This window comes from Megascapheus bottae, unplaced genomic scaffold (assembly GCF_031878675.1).
Source record: "Megascapheus bottae isolate mThoBot1 unplaced genomic scaffold, mThoBot2.hap1 H_1, whole genome shotgun sequence".
Taxonomy (NCBI): Eukaryota; Metazoa; Chordata; class Mammalia; order Rodentia; family Geomyidae; genus Megascapheus; species Megascapheus bottae.
In genome coordinates, this window is record NW_028327858.1 from 4082869 (window position 1) to 4102525 (window position 19657).

General features: G+C 36.9%; 1 protein-coding gene across 1 annotated transcript in view; it reads right to left on the reverse strand.

Annotated features, from left to right (window-relative positions):
* LOC150039010 (usherin-like) overlaps positions 1-19657 on the reverse strand; it is a gene marked incomplete at its 5' end in the record, with an annotated part of 572498 nt that overhangs the window by 232749 nt on the left and 320092 nt on the right. The gene's annotated exons all lie outside the window — the stretch shown is intronic.

Genomic DNA, 19657 nt, shown 5'->3' on the forward strand with positions numbered 1-19657 from the left:
AAGAAAGTTTCTACCTGTGCCAAGGAGGCCTAGTGTATCTCCTATTCCTTCCTGTAAAGTTTTCAGTGTGTCAGCTTTTACCTCCAGGTCTTTGATCCATTTGGAGTTAATTCTAGTGCAAGGTGACAAACTTTAGTTTTCTGCAGGAGCTTAACCAGTTCTGCAGCACAACTTGTTGAAGAGGCTGTCTTTCTTCCATTCTATTTTTTTTGGCTCCCTTGTCAAAGATTAGGTGGCCATAGGTCTGTGGTTTAATATCTGGGTCCTCAGTTCTATTCCATTGGTCTTCAGGCCTGTTCTTGTGCCAGTACCAAGCTGTTTTGAGAATTATAGCTCTGCAATAGAGTCTAAAATTTGGAATTGAAATTTCTCCGGCGCTGTTCTTTCTGCTAAGAAGTGTTTTTGCTATACGGGGTCTTTTATTATTGTATATGAAATTTTGAATTGCCTCTTCTATTTCTTTAAAGAATGCCATTGGGATATTGATGGGTATTGGGTTGAATTTGTAGATAGCTCTTGGCAAGATTTTCATTTTCACAATGTTGATTCTTCCAATCCAGGAGCATGGGAGGTTTTTCCATTTCCTTAGTTCTGCTTTAATTTCCTTTTTTAGGGTTTTAAAGTTTTCATCAAAAAGGTCCTTTACATTCTTAGTTAAGCTAATTCCTAGGTACTTTATTTTCTTTGAGGCTATTGTGAAAGGAGTTTCTTTCCTGATTATTGCCTCGTTCCTCTCACTGTTGGCGTAAAGGAAGGCAGTTGATTTTTGAGGGTTGATTTTATAGCCTGCTACTCTTCCAAAGTTTTGAATCAGCTCAAGGAGCTTGGGAGTAGAGTCTATAGGATTCTTTAAATACAGAATCATGTCATCTGCAAAGAGGGATAGTTTTATTTCCTCTTTCCCTACTTGGATCCCCTTTATGCTTGCTTCTTGCCTTATTGCACTGGCTAGGAATTCTAGTACTATGTTAAAGAGGAGTGGAGAGAGTGGGCATCCTTGTCTCGTTCCTGATTTTAGAGGGAATGGCTTTAGATTTTCACCATTAAGTGTAATACTAGCAGTGGGTTTCTCATACACTGCCTTTATTACATTGAGGAATGTTCCATGGATTCCTAGTTTCTCCAGAGCTTTTAACATAAAGGGGTGTTGGATCTTGTCAAATGCCTTTTCCACGTCTATTGAGACAATCATGTGATTTTTGTCCTTGCTCCTGTTGATGTGTTGAATTATATTAATTGATTTGCGTATGTTGAACCAGCTTTGCCTCCCCGTGATGCATCCAGTTTGATCATAGTGTATAATTTTTTTGATGAGTTGTTGTAGATGGTTGGCCAGTATTTTGTTGAGAAGTTTTTCATCGATGTTCATCAAATATATAGGTCTATAGTTCTCTTTCTTTGATGAATCTCTGTCTGGTTTGGGGATGAGGGTTATACTGGCTTCATAGAATGAGTTTGGTAAGGAACCTTCATTTTCAATTTCATTGAAGAGCTTGAGGAGTATTGGTGTGAGCTCTGCTTTGAAGACCTTATAGAATTCAGCTGTGAATCCATCTGGCCCTGGGCTTTTCTTAGGTGGACGTTCTCTAATTGCCATTTCTATTTCAGAGCTTGAAATAGGCCTGTTGAGTTGGCTTAGTTCTTCTTGGTTCAGTGTGGGTATGTTAATATTGGCTAGGAATTCATCCATTTCATCTAGATTCTCAAATTTGTTGGCATAAAGGTTTGAGAAGTATTCCCTCATGATATTCTGGATCTTGGTAATTTCTGTCGTGATATTACCATTTTCATCTGCGATTTTGTTTATTTCGATATGCTCTCTTCTTTTTTTGGTAAGATTTGCTAAGGGCTTGTCAATTTTGTTAATTCTTTCAAAGAACCAACTTCTTGTTGGTTGTTTCTATATTTTTTTTGGATTCCAAATCATTTAATTCTGCTTTGATTTTAATTTGCTTTCTTCTACTGGGATTAGGGTTGGTTTGTTGCTCTTTTTCCAGGAGCTTAAGGTGAGACATTAACTTGTTGTTTTGCAATTTTTCCAACTTGTTGTTGTAGGCACTCAGCGCTATAAATTTTCCTCTGAGTACTGCCTTTGCTGTGTCCCAAAGGAGTTGGTATTTTGTGTGCTCCTTACTGTTAAATTTTATAAACTGTTGGATTTCTGTTCTGATCTCTTTGATGACCCATTGGTGATTCAACAATGTGTTGTTCAGTCTCCATGAGTTACAGGGTTTTCGTTGGTAGAGATGTGTATTCAGTTCCAATTTGATGCCTTTGTGGTCTGAGATACATCATATTTTAAATGACAAGTTTAACAAACAAGTGTTCAAGGAAGGAATCTCTATTTACAATCACTGGGACTTAGTGTTTAGAACTTAATCAAAATTAAGCTAAGGGTTTCTATGTCATAGAAACATATTAATTTATGAAATAAGACATTATATCTATAGCCATAGTTTTTTATGTCTATGTAGTTATGTTTATATTTCCGTTACCATGTCCATAGCTTTGGGTATGTAGTTATTGAGTCCTCGGGGGTCTTCCTTTTTGATCCAACTAGACAGTCTATGCCATTTAATTGGAGAGCTAAGTCTACTGATATTGACAGTTAGGATTGAGAAATATTTACTCATTCCTGCCATTTTTAAAAGCTTTCAATAGGGCCTGTGGCTTGACAGTTCTTGTGGTACTTTGATGCTATGATTTTTAGGTGCGATTTCTTTGTCAGTATTATATTTGTGTTCATTTTCAATGTGTAAAACATCTTTGAGGATTTTTTTGTAATGCTGGTTTGTTTTCTACATAATGTTGCAATTTTTTTGGAATGAAATGTTTTTATTGTTCCATGAGTTATGAATGAGAGCTTAGCTGGGTACAGTATTCTTGGTTGGTATTTGTCTTAAGAGCATGACATATATCCTTCCAATCTTATCTTGCTTGCATGGTCTCTGCTGAGACATCTTGGTTATTCTGGTTGGTTTTCCTTTGTAGGTGTTTGTTCTTGCCTCCTTGGCTGCTTTTAGGATCCTTTCTTTGGTCTCTATTAATCCTGTATGTATTATAATGTGGAGGTCCTTTTCTGATCAGGTCTGTTTGGGGTTCTAAAAGCTTCTTGTATCTGGATAGTCCTGCCTTTCTGGATATTTGGGAAGTTCTCTGAGATGATTCCCTGAAGTATATTTCCAATACCATTGACCTCTTTCTTTAGACCCTCCTCACTACCTTAAATTAGGCTTCCTAATTGTATCTTGGACCTCCTGAAGTGTTCTCTCGTGTTTCCTAGATTTGGTTTGACTCATTTTCTGTTCTTTCTCTATAACAACTAAATTATCTTCAACCCTGGAAATTTTCTCTTCTGCATTGCCTAACCTGCTATCAAAACTTTCTACTTTATTCTTCATCTCCCTTTCTTCTAATTGCTTGTTTTTGATGCCTTCTATCTCTTCTTTAGATCATGTATGGATTTCTTTAACTCCTTGATTTCCATTTGAGTGGTTAGCTCAACAGCTTTATTCTCATTGGATATTTGTTGGAGTTTGGTCAGCTTTTTGTTTGTGGATTTTATGAATTAGTCCATTTTTTCTTTGAAAAACCTTTATTATGGCTCCCTTTATGGCTTTTTCTTTTTCACATATCATCTTGTTTATAGTTTCATCTCATTTAGATATGGCTTCCTCCCATATCTCTTTCTGTATGTTTTCAAACTTTTCATTGATTATGTTTATCAATTGCATTTGTGTAGCACTTAGAGGACACTCCTTTTTTTTTGCCATTGACTGCTCCATTGCCTGTTTACACTGGGTTAGAGATGCTATTCCTTGATTTGACATTTTTCTTGAGTTTCTTGTTCTTCCCATTTGACAACAGGAGAAGATTAATACTAAACAAGATTTCAGTTTTTAAGATGTAACCAACCTAGACCTCTTTAGCTGGCCAGACAATAAATGTTCACAATTTGAGATTGGCATTATCATTCTTTCTTTCTTTTTTGTGCACATCTAATACCACCAGTGATTACCATTTTATGACCAAAATAATAAACCCCTCAATCCAATCTCTATTGTATTTAAGTCCCTCTTGACCTAGAGTATAATTGAACACCTCGATATACAGTATTGCTCAACAACCATTAACTGTAGAGCCATGCATTTAAGAGTTGAAGGATGAACAGAGAACTAGAGATAGAAAAAATAGTATGAAAGACAAGAGGGGAGGTAAGAAAAGAGTAATGTAAGAGTGTAAGATTAACATAGTAATGAAGAAAAGGGATAGCATAAGGATAACTGACCTAAGGTGACAGATAAAATGGTTGAGTACAAAATTTAGAAAAAAATAAGATAAAACTTATGAAAATAAGAAGAGTAATAAGAATATATAGAGAAAAGAGGAAGGTATATATAGGAGAGTTCAATGACAAAAATTTTAAAATGTAAAAACAAAACAAAAGAAAAAGAAAAAAGGTGGGGGGAGATCCCACACTATTGTCAGTTCTTAGACAAGAAATACTAGGGTTAAGAACCAACAGATTAAAAAGCAAGTGACTGTATCAATATAAATATCATTTGCATCCAGTCTGTACCCAGTGCTGTCACTATGTTTCTAGGAATGACCACAATGACAGAAGGAATGTGGGAAAAGAAAGGAATAAAAAAGGAAAGAATCATAACCTTAAAAAAAAGGTGTAGGAAAAATGGCAAATAGGAATAAGAACACATAAAAATGCAAATGAAAAAGGTTAAAAAGAGAACAAAGAGAAAAAAAAAGAGGAAACAAAAGGGCGGTATTCCTCATTTTTGGGGGGGGGAAGGCGGGATAGGAAACTTGTGTCTCCACTAAATTCGGGATCCAAACCCTTCAAAAAGTCTTTTTCTCTTGTGACTTGGCTTTGCAGTTTTTTGGATCAGTTTGCTTGACTGGGCAGAAAAAAAAGAAACTGAAAGAGTCACCAGTGGCTTTGTTTACCACACCTGTGGCCCGGCGCAGGGGATGGACTTCCGCTAGCAACCAGGGAGGACTTCCGGCTAAGCTGCCTCTGGGAACTCCTTTGCCCTTTTGAATGATGGCTGCCAGCACCACTCCTCAGGCTCCAGTTGGTTTGGCTGCATCTTTGCTAGCAGTCAAGATGGCGCTGCTCTCATCTAATGGGAGAGGGGATTCCTTCCCAATGCCGTTCTGTGAGCAGAAGTGGAAACATCCACAGAGGTACTCACAAATTGCTGGATTCTCTGGTTCCGTGAAGCTGGCAGGTCCGCGCCACGGCCGGGAGACGGCTCTGGGCTTGCGCAGGCTCTGTGTGGCTCTGTCTGCAGCCGGCGGGTCTGCGCCACAGAGAAGCACTGGCTGCTCAGGTTTGGAATAGAGGCTTTGTCTCAGCAGCCACTTTGAGTGGCTGGCACCACTCCACGCTGTCTTCTTGTGCCAGTTTTCTGCTTTTCTCCTCTCTGACTGAGATCTCTGTGGTGCTAAAGCTTACTTAGGATGGATCTTTGGGTATGAACTTTCCCCTATGATGCCAAAGAGAGCTCAGAAAGACTCACACTGAACCGGCACCATCTTCCCCCAGTTTCTCCTCCTTTTCTAGTTTTAAATATGTTTTCTTCCTTTGACTATCGCATGACCTTAATGTGCTACTTTGCAAGCCATGTGTGTAAAGTATATTATATGCATATATACAAATATCACAATGGAATTCATTATTTTGAAGAATTACTAAACACTAAGTTTTTAGAAGAAGAAAACAGCATCTCTATATAGTGAGTAGCCTTGGTTAAAGAGAAGTATACATTAAAAAGACTTTTTTGCAAATAACGGATTATCATCTTAAATATTCTCTTGGCAACTGATGACTCTATCAATCTACTCTGTGGAGTTATGTTTGTCAATTCTTAGACAGAAAAAAAAATATCTCATCTCTAAGATCTAACAGCCAGCAAACCATGGATTCTAGGATAAAGATATAAATGACTTTATGAAACACATTTCAAAACCCCACAGAGGAGGTGTAGCCACAAGACACTCATTAAAGGCAACTCCCTAAGGGAAGAGATTCAGGCTTTGGTTCATGGAGTTCTGTACAACAGATGTTCTGTGAAGAAATCAGAGAGCAGAGGAAATTTTCTTGACAGCCTCTTTCCGGGAGGGCTGATTAGTGTTCCTCGGTGCATCACACATCAGGCCTGTTGCTTTCTGGTGCCACAGGTAGGGCTAAACATCTGGAAATGGTTAGCCACTGAATCTGGACCTGCCCTCTTCAGGAAGATTGGGAAACATGGCAACTTCCAAAGACATGGACAGGGTATTGAATCTTTGATGGAACTTCTATATTTAAGGTCAGTTGTTCTATATCCTGATTGGAAGTATGGAGTCAAGATCCTATAATATGATCATAGTATATTTTTGTTCTAAGAGTTTGTTGCTGATATTATGACACTGAGGATTGAACTCTCAAGGTCTCTTACTGTTAGGCAAACCCTTCACCACCTAAGCAATACTCCCAGACCTTTTTTTCACATTTAGTGAGTGTTGCAGATTGGGCCATGCACTTTTTCTTGAGTTGGTCTGAGACCATCATCTTCTTATATCCGACTTCTGAAATTGCACGTGTGAACCACCATTCTTAGCTTGTTTTAGAGATAAAGTTAAACTTTATGTAGTCTAGCTTCTAACCATGCTCCTCCTAATTTTGCAATTATAAGTATGTACCACCACACACAGCCAAACTTTCAGGGCATTTTAAAGACAATCTTCCAACTTGTCATCTATCCATATCATAATTTCTGTAGGTGTTGTGTGTGTGTTAGGAACTCAAGAATCTGTGTTTGGTGTAAGTTTCTCAGGCAGCTTCAGGCTGAGAATGATTGACCTGGTTTAAGTCTTCCCATGGTAGGACAGAGAAAGCTGTATTAGAGTCAAGTAAATTGCTTAGGTCAAACCAAATAGTTAATTAGTGCAGAAGTTGTTGGCAATATTTTGAGTGGGTAATGGGACCTGAAAAATAAAAGAGAAGTTCCTCATAAGATTGCCAGCTAAAGTGCTCTAAAGATAACCTTCCAAAGGGAGATATCAACTTCACATTTTAGAATCTGTTATTTCATTTCACATCATTTCCCTCTTTGAGGTTTCATGTAGGAGGGCTCAAAACAAAGTCAGTGTCTCTGTTGATTGTTATGGTTTTGGAATGACTTTTTAAAGAAGGCATAAACTTCCTGACTCCATTTAATTGCATTTCCCTCAGCCATTTTGTTGTTTAAACACTTGTTTTCAAGGGGTGAAAATGCCCAATCACAGAAGCTTAAATAACAAAAAAGTTTCACTGGCTTTTGCGAGAGAAAAATCCAGAGAAAGAATTGATTTGGGGTCTGACTAGATTAAGAGAGAAAATGGTATCCGCAGAATCTAGTCTCCCTCCTCTCAGGTCTCCTCTGCTTCCTCCCATGGGAAATGAACTTTCAGATTTGGCTAGGAGGGTCTGCAGGAAATGGCTGACAGGATATGCAATAGAATCCCAGATTCAAATGCATGGCATTGCCATGCACTCTCTGCATTGTACTGCTTGACTGCTTTTCCTTAACTCTGATTGAATTATCTATCATTCCTGAAGCAAGCAAACAAGCAAGCAGACACAGGGGCACACATGATCTGATTGTGGGACAGCATAGGGTGCTAAGAGGAAAACTGGAACCCTCTCATCAGAAGATATGAAAGCTTATAGGTTAAAAAATGGCACAGGCTGACGATCACTTCTCTGGAATTTGGTACAGTCATTCCTCCTTATTTGAGACTTTTATATAAGAACCTGGGAGATATCTGAACTCACATACAATATGAAAGTTTTTATATACTTGTCTTTCTATAACTAGGACACATTAATAACAGATCACCATACTTCATCACAATTTCACTTGTTCTTATCAGAGACTTGACAAATCCAACAACATTATGGCTTTTTTTATGGGGGCGGAGTGTCATGGGGCTTGAACTCAGCCTGGGTGCTGTCCCTGAGCTCTTCTGCTCAAGGCTACCTCCCTACCCTTGATCTCAGCCCAATTTCCATTTTCTAGAGGTTAATTGGAGATTAAGAGTCTTGGGTCCTTTTGTGGGAAGCTGGCTTTGAACCTTGATCCTCAGATCTCAGCCCCAGGAGTAGCTAGGATTACAGGCGTGAGCCACCATGCCCAGCCTATGGCATTTTTCTTTTTACTACTAAGTTTAGAATTTGGGCCTCTTCACTAAAAAGAAACACTTAATGAGTTCTCTTTGCCACATTTGAGTTGCCCTATCACTGCTATTGCACTTTGCAGCAATGAGAATGACTTGACCATAGGTACTGTGCTACCTTAACAGTAGATCTGATAATGTAGTTGGTTACTAAATGAACAGCAAGCACATGTAGACCAGACAATGTGGATATGCTGAACAAAAAGATGAGGGTATGAGATAGTGTGAGATTGCAGGATGCCATTAAAAAATTTATGAGTTGTTTGTTTCTGGAACTTTCCATTAAATATTTTCAGATCAGGATTGTTGATGACTGAGCATTGTTCATTACTTAACATTTGCCTGGAGTTATTAAGGCAAAGGGTGAGAGGAAGAGAAAAAGCAGCTATGTTTGCCCTATCTACCACTGTTTATCCAATCCATGTACTCTCTTTCACTCACATGTATATTCTAGTAGACAAGACACAACATAGACACACTAATATAAGAATGGAAGCCAGGATACATTCCAATGTGGTCACTGAAGTGTGAGGGAAAGGACTAGTTTCATAAACTATGAATAAGATAATACATATTTCACAGAGTATGTACTTTGCACTCTTATTTTTCCCCCAATGATCTATAACTACTTGACCACTAAAGTTTTGTTTGCTCCAATTAATTAGTAATCAAAATGCTGTAGTGGTTGCAATGGATATGCCCACTGCTGTCATAATCTGTTTCTTCATGAAGTTTTCACAGGACTCTAGAAACTTTAGATTCTAGGTGTTCTTTATCCATTTACAGGGATGACAACAGCGGCGTTCCTTACACTGCTTATTAAAAAAGAAGATTGGAAATATTACTTTAAGTATCTAAGCTATGTTAAGTATTGTCTCAGTTTTATAAGAGTATTTATATAGGTAGGAGAAATGCTCATAGAATTTTATTCAAGTCAAGTTTACATCTGTTTCTGCTAAAATAAAAAAGAAAAAGAAAAGAATAAGATTATTTTTAAGAAATAACGCAAAAATTTCTTTAGGGCAATCTAAGAATTCAAATAAAACTTCAAGTTGCTTTCAAACTGCAGATTTGCTCAGATAGATAGGATTTTTTTTTAAAAAGAAAGCCTTAAAGTTATAAATAAATCTTTCTTCTGAGATAAAAAACAGAAAGGAAAATTATACTTATTCTTTTTAAAATACGATTTTAAAATATCAATGAAGCTTAAAGAATATTTCTGCCTTCCTTTCTTCCCTGGTAAAGTTGAAAAACGTAATGTGATTTTAATTTAATACTTTTTATTCTCTTGGTCTCTTAGTCTTTCTTGCCCCAGGTTGTTCTAAAGATAGCATTTAATTGCAGGTGTGTGTGTGTGTGTGTGTGTGTGTGTGTGTGTGTGTGTGTGTGTGCGCACGCGCGCATGCACGCCTGGGTGAGCCACATGAGAGTATGCAAATGAGCAAAGCTGGCAGCCTTTGCTAGAGGCTGGTTGAGTTCAGGGTAAGCACACTTCAAAAGTTCCCTTCCTTCTTTGCCATGGCTTAGAAGTTAGTTCTTTTCTAAAGTGTTCTTTTTAGAAACAGGAAGCTCACTGTCAAGATGATGAATAAGGAAAGTAAACTTTAGAAATTATAAAACAGATTTTATATTATTGTTCTTTTTGGTTCATGATATGTACATGCATATAAATGTATATATACATATACAGAGTAGACTAAATATCAGTTCCACAAAGGTAAAGGTAAAAAAAAAATCATGCAAGACTTTGATAACGTGCTTAAGACAATCATAAATGCTGTTGTTCTATTCTCATATTTGGGAGAAAGTGTGTGTTATCTACTACATGGAATTGCAGGTGCTTTCAAAAGTTACTATTTTATTAAGAATTTAAATACTTTTTATTTGTTGAATCCACCTACTTTATTATCTTCAATGGGTGGATCCTTTTTTTTCCTGAGGGAAAAACAACAGTGCATTTGAAAGATATACACATAAGTAAAACATTATGCACAACTATTCTAAAGATTCATATGAACTTGGTGTAATATAAATTGCATAGCTTTTAATATACCAAAGGTGAAGATGAACCATCTGTTTCTGTGGCTGATGGTGGTTGTTTTAAAGAATATTGTTCCATAGTATCGTATATCACCATGCTGGCTTTTATAGTATAAAAAGCTGTTAATCTCGTCTTCCTTCTACCCTATGAATAAAATCATATAAAAGCGTATTGTTTATTTCAATTTCAAATGTACAGTTATATTCCTTTATTTCAATTCCTTTATACCCTTGCAATATTCAAGTTTTCCATGTGGAAGTGTTTACTTACATCTTGCCGATTAAATCAAAGAAGACACACTGCAAGATGAACCAACCACACAAAACATGGAGGGGTTCTGCCTTAGCAAAGGGTAAGGAAACTTCAATTTTAGAGAACTACTAAAGTAATTTGTAAAAAGAGCCTTTGCTGTTCTGACACAGGTTACCAGGTAGGGAATCAATCAGAGAATTGTGGCCTGCACAGCTTGCACATGACAGGATAAGCTGATAAATCTAAACCTGACCATTGAGGAAATGAGAGCAGATGGCTGTGGAAGAATATAAAAGAGGAGAGCCGGTAGTTTGGCCTAGTGGTAGAGTGCTTGCCTAGCATGCACGAAGACCTGGGTTTGATTCCTCGGTACCACATACATAGAAAAAAGCTGGGCATGGTGCTGTGGCTCAAGGGTAGAGCTCTAGCCTTGAGAAAAGTCCAAGGACAGCACTCAGGCCCTGGGTTCCAGCCCCACAACTGGCAAAAAAAAAAAATAAGTAGGAATATAAAAGTAGACCTGGGAATGTGACCTACTGGTAGATTGTTTGCCTAGCATGTATAAAGCCCTGGGGTTGATTCTTCAGTACCACATAAACAGAAAAAGGCAGAAGTGGTGCTATGGCTTAAGTGGTAGAGCTGTAGCCTTGAGCAAAAGCTCAGGGACTGTGCTCAAGGCCTTGAAAAAAATTTTTAAAAAGACTATAAAAGTAAAAAGGATAAGCAAATGAGGAACTAAGGGTGGGACAGCAAATCCTTGGCATCAGAACCCAATAGGAAACAAACAAGAGACACTTTCAATCACAAAGCCAGCCATTTCTTACTATTGAATCCAAGAGGAAGATGGCACAAGATGATAAAGCTATACTGAAGTGCCTGATCCTAAGAGGCATAGCTGTGCTATGTGTTTTGTTCTCTTCAGCATTTCTTTCAATTTTCTTTTATGTTGGTCTTGGGGCTTGAAGTCTGGGTCTGGGTGCTGTCCCTGAGCTCTTCAGCTCAAGGCTAGCACGCTACCACATTTTGGTGGCTAATTGTCGATACGAGTCTCATGGACTACCATGCTTGGGCTGGCTTTGACCCTCCATCCTAAAATATCAGGCTCTCTAGTAGCTAAGATTACAGGAGTGAGTCACAGGCACCTGGTAGCATTTCTTTTCGTAAATAAACTTTTCTATAATCTTTACTGGCCATTCTTAGCTTTCCTGAATTTTTCTCTTGCCAAAGGCAAAGACTAAGGTTGTGTCTGTGTCCTTTTCTTTCTGATAATATATTTGTTGCATTGGGTGTGAAGTTAATGATTAGGTACACCTTATTCTGATGTGGATATATTTAATGATTATAATTTTACTAATCAGAGATTTCAAAATCACAGGAGTATTTTCTAGCTCTCAGTAAGGCAGTAGAAGAGAGGTGTGCTTTGTAGAACAGAAGTGTGTGTTTGCATTTTTTTTTCCTTTTCACTATATCCCTGGTTTGTGAGCCTAGAACTCAACACTGTGGAATGATTGTGAATCAAGCCTCTCCAAGTGACTAAGGTACTATCTATAGCCTATTCCTCTGAGGTCTTAGAGCTTTTAAAGAGAGAGAGAAAAGCTCTTTTCTTTAACAATGGAAGAAGAAGAAAGACAAATTCACTTGAGGAAATCATGCCTAAAGCCTCAGATTCAGGTCCAGTCAATGAAATGGACATAATCAGATATCCATCTATCTGCGTGTGTGTGTGTGTGTGTGTGTGTGTGTGTGTGTGTGTGTGTGTGTTCAGGTCAGAATGGTGTAGAACTGAGCCTAGGATGAGAATTTAATGCCACTGTTAATTGGGATAGAGATCAGAGGCTAGATCTAGCTGCCACCTTCAACTCTTTCTCTTAAAAAACCAGACACTATCTTCACTAGTGATTTTTTTTTTTACCAATTTGCCAGTTTAATAAAGATTTCCTATTTCCTTGGTAATGCATAGAGATGGAGAGTTAATTACTTTTCCATTCAAGGACAAAATTCTACAGCCACCAGCAGAATTACACACTGAGGAAAAGTGAGCTTTATTTTCCAAAAAAGTTAATGTCATTTGTACTTCTCCCTGTAATTTTGTAACTTAATTAAATTTTGTTTAATGTGATGAAAATAATAGAAACTTGTTTCCAGAAAAATTAATGGCTTTGTAAAACTTTAAAATTATGACTTAATAAAAAATGTCAAAATAGTGTGAAAAAAAATAATGAAGTTGGTGGAGATACTATAAAAACCTAGAAAGATTTTGTAATTAGATGCATCTTTAATGATCTTTAAATTTTGTTCTCCTTTTAAGGGTCTTTGAAAGTGGGAGTAATTAACTATATTAGAGGTGTGATTTTTTTGTGTAAGGATACTTACTTAAAGATAACAAGATGCTACTATAAAATACAACATGGTCCTATAATATTTTGAAATTGAAAGTGGTGGTTAAAGCAAATAAGTAAATACACACACACACAGGCTAGACACACCCAGGTGGCTTTATGTTATTTGTATCTATATTGTAAAGGCTATCTTGGCAGGACCAAGGTAAAGTAATTTTAAGTTGAATTCCACTTAAAAAAATGATTAAGTAAAAAAGTTAAGAATGCTGAAAGAATATTTTCAAGAATAGTTTCTAAGTTGTAACTATCCTAAAATATTCTAGTGATTTTTGTATTTAGCAGTTATAGTGATCTAGGGCTACAGCTTATCCTTACAGCTTGTAATTATAAGCAGAAATATCCAAGCTCAACTTATGATAATTAACTAAATTAATTTTGAAACTCATATATAGAAGGAATTCATAATATTCCTTCAAGTATCAAATGATAAACATTTTAAACAAAATTTTATTGATATAAAATTTTCAATGTTTGGGGCCAGGAGTTTGGCCTAGTGGTAGAGTGCTTGCCTAGCATGTACAAAGACCCAGGTTCGATTCCTTGGTACCACATACATAGAAAAATAGCTGGAAGTAGTGCTGTGGTTCAAGTGGTAGAGCTCTAGCCTTGAGAAAAGTCCAAGGACAGTGCCCAGGCCCTGGCAAAAATTTCAATGTTTAAATAAAATATCATTATTACTTTTCCTATTAAGGAAGATTTTGACATATCTTCTTCAAGTAAAAATTTAGTAAACATGCTTTCTCTCTTTATCTCTCTCTTCTTCTTTCTCTCTTCCTCTTTTCTCCTTTTCTCTCTCTTTCTTTCTTTCTCTCTTATTTCTTCTTTCTTTCCCTTCCTCCTTCCCTCCCTCCTTTCTCTCCTTTCCTCTCCTTTCCTCTCCTCTCTTCTCCTCTTCTCTCTCCTCTCCTCTTTCCTCTCCTCTCCTCTCCTCTCCCCTCCCCTCCCCCCCTCTCCCTCCCTCCCCTCTCCCCTCTCCCTTCTCCTCTCTCCCCTCTCTCTCTCCTTTTTTGCTGGCTCTGGGACTTTGAAGGCTCATGGGCTGGGCCTGGTCCTTGGGTTCTTTTGCTCAAGGATAGTGCTCTACTTCCTTCCATCTCTGTGTGTGTGTGTGTGTGTGTGTGTGTGTGTGTGTGTGTGTGTGTGTGTGTGCTAAATTGGAGATAAGAGTCTCTGGAGTTGGAGAGTCTCTGGGCTGGCTTCAAACTGCAGTCCTCAGATCTTAGCTTCCTGAATTAAGCTAGGATTACAGAAAGGGGCCACCGGCACTGGGTTGTTTTTGGTTTCATTCTTTTGGATGATGTTGTTCCTCTGTTGGAAACTCAGTGCTAAGCCTAAGAAATGGGGGACTGGACGATGTAGGGCCTAGGGGAGGTAATTGTGATATCAGAGACATTGATTTTAGAAGGGATTGATGTAGTTTTGGGTAACCCTAGTTAGTTGATGAGAGAGGGGATTTTATTAGGAGTAACACTGGTACCTCCCCTTTCTAAGGCTTCTTATTGGGCTTTGTGATCTGTCACTCTCACTTTCATGCCATGAAGTCATCTACTGTGACATAGCAGCAAATTCTCACAAGGCCTGAGTAAATGTCAACACTAAGGTCTAAGAAATTTTTTTTTTTTAATAAAACATCCAGCCTAGGAACTTTGTTGAAACCACAGAAAATGGATGCAAGCAGCAGGAAAATACAACAAAGCATTTAACAAGCACTAAACATTTATCAACATAAGACACTATGCTAAGCAAAATAGGTAGTGTTATTAAATTCTCCAGACAATTCCTTAGATTAGAATTGCCACTGAGTCATTGTTTTGGGTGTACAGATTGAAATTGAGTTATACTTGGGGATTTGAGCACTCTGATTCCAGTTAGTGACTGAAAAAGGTGATTTAAACCCATGCTTCAAAGATTCAAAAGTCTTATTTATATTACCTTCACTAAGTTTTAATTCCTAATCATTTTTACTCCCTTTCCGTATCTAAGGTGGTAAAGAAACAGGGATAGGGAAGTGCCAAAAACCTCACTTAAGACAAACCATTTACATTCCATTTTCCCTGTTCTAAGAACAGAGTTTCAAAAATAAACAGGTTCCTTAAGGCTAGTAGTTTTTTGAAGCTTGCAAACTAACAATTCTCATCCATTTAGAGATAGAAATCACAAATCATTTACTGTCAAAGAAGAGATGGATTGTTGACACATTAGGGTAGCTCTGACGTCCTTCCACTGTTACATTAAAGAAGTTTGGAAAAAGATAAATAGAAGAAAATGATTCCTCTTGGAAATAAGTATAAAACTTTCATAAAATATCTGTTTCTACCTCGTCAGTATGGAATTTGTCACTAATCATTTTAAACTATGCCCTTTTATGCTGCTTCTGTCTCTTTTCCCTTTCTGAGCAGTTCTTTGATGTAACAAAGACAGTTGCAGACAAGATTTCAGTTCATCTGGAAAAAAAAGGTTTAAGTCTGGAGGCAAAATGCAGTGTATTTAAAATTTATATACTCTATAATGCCTTTGTTCTGAACTTGAAGATCTTGCAAAACTTCTAAGCTTCCTTGCCTGCTTTTTCTAAGCTCATTTGTTCTTTTCTTTGCTTATTATCATGCAAGTGTAACTTCAAATCATGGATCCATCATTTAACTACATGCAGAGTCATGACTGACCCTTTCTGATCAACTGCCAATCCATACAGGTTTGACTGATAAAAGAACCAATTAGATTTAAGTAAATTAAGGGACAGCACCAATGTCAACCACTTATTAAGCCAAATGCTGAATTCCATGCATACCAAACAGTAATGCATTAAGCGTTGAAATCCTAACCCCATTAGTAACTCCAGACCTTAAAGGGGTAAAGGCCATAGGAAAGTTTCATATTTATGGATTAATGTTTGGATGCCATTTTTATTTTTTTTAATTCTTTTCCTAGAACTCTTGAACCTGTACCATAATGCTGTTCAAAAGCTCAGATGAAATATATTCTTCATTTCTAATGATAGCTTAGCATTAACTCTGAGCATTGTTATCACACACAAGCAAAAAAATGTAGCAGTTGTAAATATACAAAAAGTACATCAAATAAGGGAAAAAGGTGCTGTTACTGCAAATGAAAGATATCCTTCATGTCCTTCAAATCTCAATAGTGAGTTTTGGGAATAAAAAGTATATAGTATTTGGGATTTATCATTATCATTCTATAAGCTAAATTAGTGATAGCACAGTTCAGTTTAATTCCTATCTTAATATGAATTTATTATATGTTTGAATTAATTAATTCATTAGAACTTTTGTATGACAATACAGGGGCTTTAAAATCTACACCTGGGTTCTATCCTTCAACTTTGTGGCTCTAGTCTATTACTCTACTACTTGAGCCACAGCTCTACTTGTTTGTTTTCCCCACTTAATTACAGAGAAAAGTGTCAGGAAAATTCCTGCTCAAACTGATTTTTGAACTGGAATCGATCTTCAGATCTCAGCCTCCTTAGTAGATAAGATGACCAGTGTGAACCTCTAGGACTTGACCTTACCAAATGTTTTGCATATTGTTTACTTCTCAGAAGAAGAAAGAGCTAATAGTGAGACCTTTCATAGTCATGCAAATAAACCTATGGTATGGCAGGAATATTCTCCATAGCATTTTTCCATATCTCTCCTTTCCTATGTTCCTCAAGACGAAGAGTGATCAGTTAAGAAAACTTGAATGCATGACCATACTCTAAAACTCTCATCTTCCTGCCAGTCTGGGCTGCAATTTATTTATATAAATTGTCTATAGTATTCCTACAATGGACAGTAATGTACAGAGAAAATCACAAATTGTGAGGCTGATTATAGTAGAGGGCTGGTCAGGTATATTTGAAGCCAGAACAGGACTGAGTTCTGATACATTTATGGTATAAAACTAGTAATTAAGCTATCTTGACTGATTTTTATATTCATTCATATGCTTATTATTCATTCTGTACCTACCATGTATTAGGTTTTGTCTAGGCACTGGAGATATATATATATATATATATATATATATATATATATATAGTGTAGGATCTAAGAAACAGAGACTGTAATGGTCAAATTAAAGAGGCAATTTCAATGCTATACTTTCCACTGCACTTTGGGATACAGAGTACAATGTTTGATTAGAGATAAATTAGCTGATAGAATGATTTTTAAGTTGAAATCTAAAAGCAGAGTTGTACTTGGCCAAGTCAAATGAGTTGAAAGATAGTTTTTAAGGCACATTTGATAATAAACTTTGGAAAAAGGAAAAACGTATATATATATGTGTGTGTTTGTGTATATATATGTATATGTATATATACATATATGTGCCATTTTTGTTTTGCCCAAGTCTTCTAGAGTTGTGTCTTAATCTGAGAAGAAAACATGGCTAAAGATATCTTTGCAAATCTTGTACTATCCAGCAACAAAAAGAAAAACTAAACTAAAAACAAAAACAAACTCAACATCGACAAGTCAAAATGATCTAACACTGAAACAGTGAAATGGCAGTAATGATAACAATGCAAACCTAATGGAATAGTAAATAGCACATAGAACCTTCTCTGCCCATAACTGGTACACTTTTGTGTACCGGTTCATTTATTATTCATTTTAGTATGAAACTCAGTTCAGTGGCCAAAGGCATGGAAGATTTCTTTAATAACTCTCAGTCCTAATTTAATCCTATTTAAACACACATATTCTAGTGAATGCCACATGCTTTTCAGCATGATTTTTATGTGTAAATCAGGATAATATGTTTTCAGTTCATTAAGTAAAAGGAAGCATGAACTAAAACCTATTTAATCAATGAGGTATCACCTTTAAACTGCCACAAGGTCATAAAAAAGATAATTTCAAAGCTATAAGTTTCCTAATTGTAATCAACAACAATCTACTGATGAAAGAAAGTATGTCCTAATGCCTGTAATAAACTTGAGAAAATCTCCGTCTTTAAAAACACTGGTTTCTTCTTTGGGTAAAGATTCTTCTCCCAAACTGTAGATTTCTGAGCATGGTCAATGAATGATTACTTTGAGCTCAGACAGGGTAAGTTGCTCAGCAGAGCCTCAAAACCACTTCACAGTAAGCAACAACAGGGTAAGGATGAAAATGGCCCCCAGGTAAGTGTACACACCTTTACTTCTCCCTGTAGGTATATTTCCCCTGTTGATATATAGCTCCATGTGTGTATTGAGTTAACAATGAAAGCTTGCTGTTCTTATGGGTTTTCTATAACTGAGTCAACATCCTATAAAAGATGAAACATTAAACCACGCCTTCTTAAATCCGAGGACAAAGACAAATAAGCTCTATTTTATGGGGGGGAAAAGCTACATTGTGGTAAATTATAAATGATCTGAATCAGTGTCAATGACATGAAATAAGTCAGGCTCAGATAGACAAAGGACTCAGGGGTTTTTTTTATCCGTGGAAGTTAGAACTCCTTTATAAATAGATGTATGTATATGTGCATCTAGTACATGCACATATCTATGCAGACATATTAATTCAAATATGGTTGATGTAGGGAAGAGCTTTTCTGGTATAACCTGAACAACTAGTTCAACTCAATAAATACCAAGAACAGGGCCAAGAGTTTGGCTCTTCATGCTTGTCTAGCATGCACAAAGACCCAGTTTCAATCCTTGGTACCACATATACAGAAAAGGCCAGAAGTAGTATTGTGCCTCAAGTGGTAGAGTGCTAGCCTGGAGAAAAGCCAACGACAGTGCTCAGACCTTGAGTTCAAGCCCCAGGACAGACAAAAAATACCCAGAACATGTGTTGTGGGGCAGCTGAGGTCAAGAAGAGGGGTATACATGAACCAAGAAGGGGGGCCAAATGCAGTCATAATGTCCACAATGAAAACTATGTGGATAGGTGGGGTTGAAAGAGATGGAGGAGAAAGAGGAAAGAGGTGTCACTGATTAAGTGGCATTGTCTTCGTAAACTGACATGCAGAATTGAAACCATCTCACAGAATTAGTTAACGAATAAAATCAATCAATCAGTCAATCAATCAGTGTCAATACCGTAGGGAATGCAGAGCTCATTTGCTGTCTATATAAGTAGCTATGAACATGTTACCATGTAACTTCAAATCTTTGTGAAAATATTGATTCTACTCTGATTTCTAAATATGAATAAGAGGGATTCTTCACAAAGATTTGGAGGAATAGTAAGTTTCTATCACTTTCAACAGATGGATTAGAGTACAAATAAAAATATACTTGCCCATGCTTTTATTTTTTAGATCTGGTTTATGTTGTAATCTGGCCTCAATTTTAACCTAAGCACCAATATAATTTTAATTCCAGATCTTTAAATTATTTGTCATGAAATATGACACTAACTCATGTTGGTATGTCTCACATGTATCTTTATAGTGTCTTATCATTATTATTTCTGTCAATGCAAGGTTTTGAATACAGTGTTTTGCCCTTGTTAGACTGGTACTATAGCTCTTGTGCCCCCTGCTTCAGCCCTGTGAATGTTTTCTGCTGGGGCTAGCCTTTAACCACAATCCTCCTTCTCTCAGCTTCCCAGATAGGTAGGATTACAAGTGCAAGCCACTGTTCAATGTAAATGTCAGCCATTACAATGTTCAGCCCAGAAAAAGTAGTCTCTTCTTAAACCATATGGCTTCTGTATTCAAATAATTTAATAAACATTTATTCAGTTATACTCAAGTACTATAATAAAAAATACCATGATGAGTCTTTCTTTGAAGGAAAAGAGCT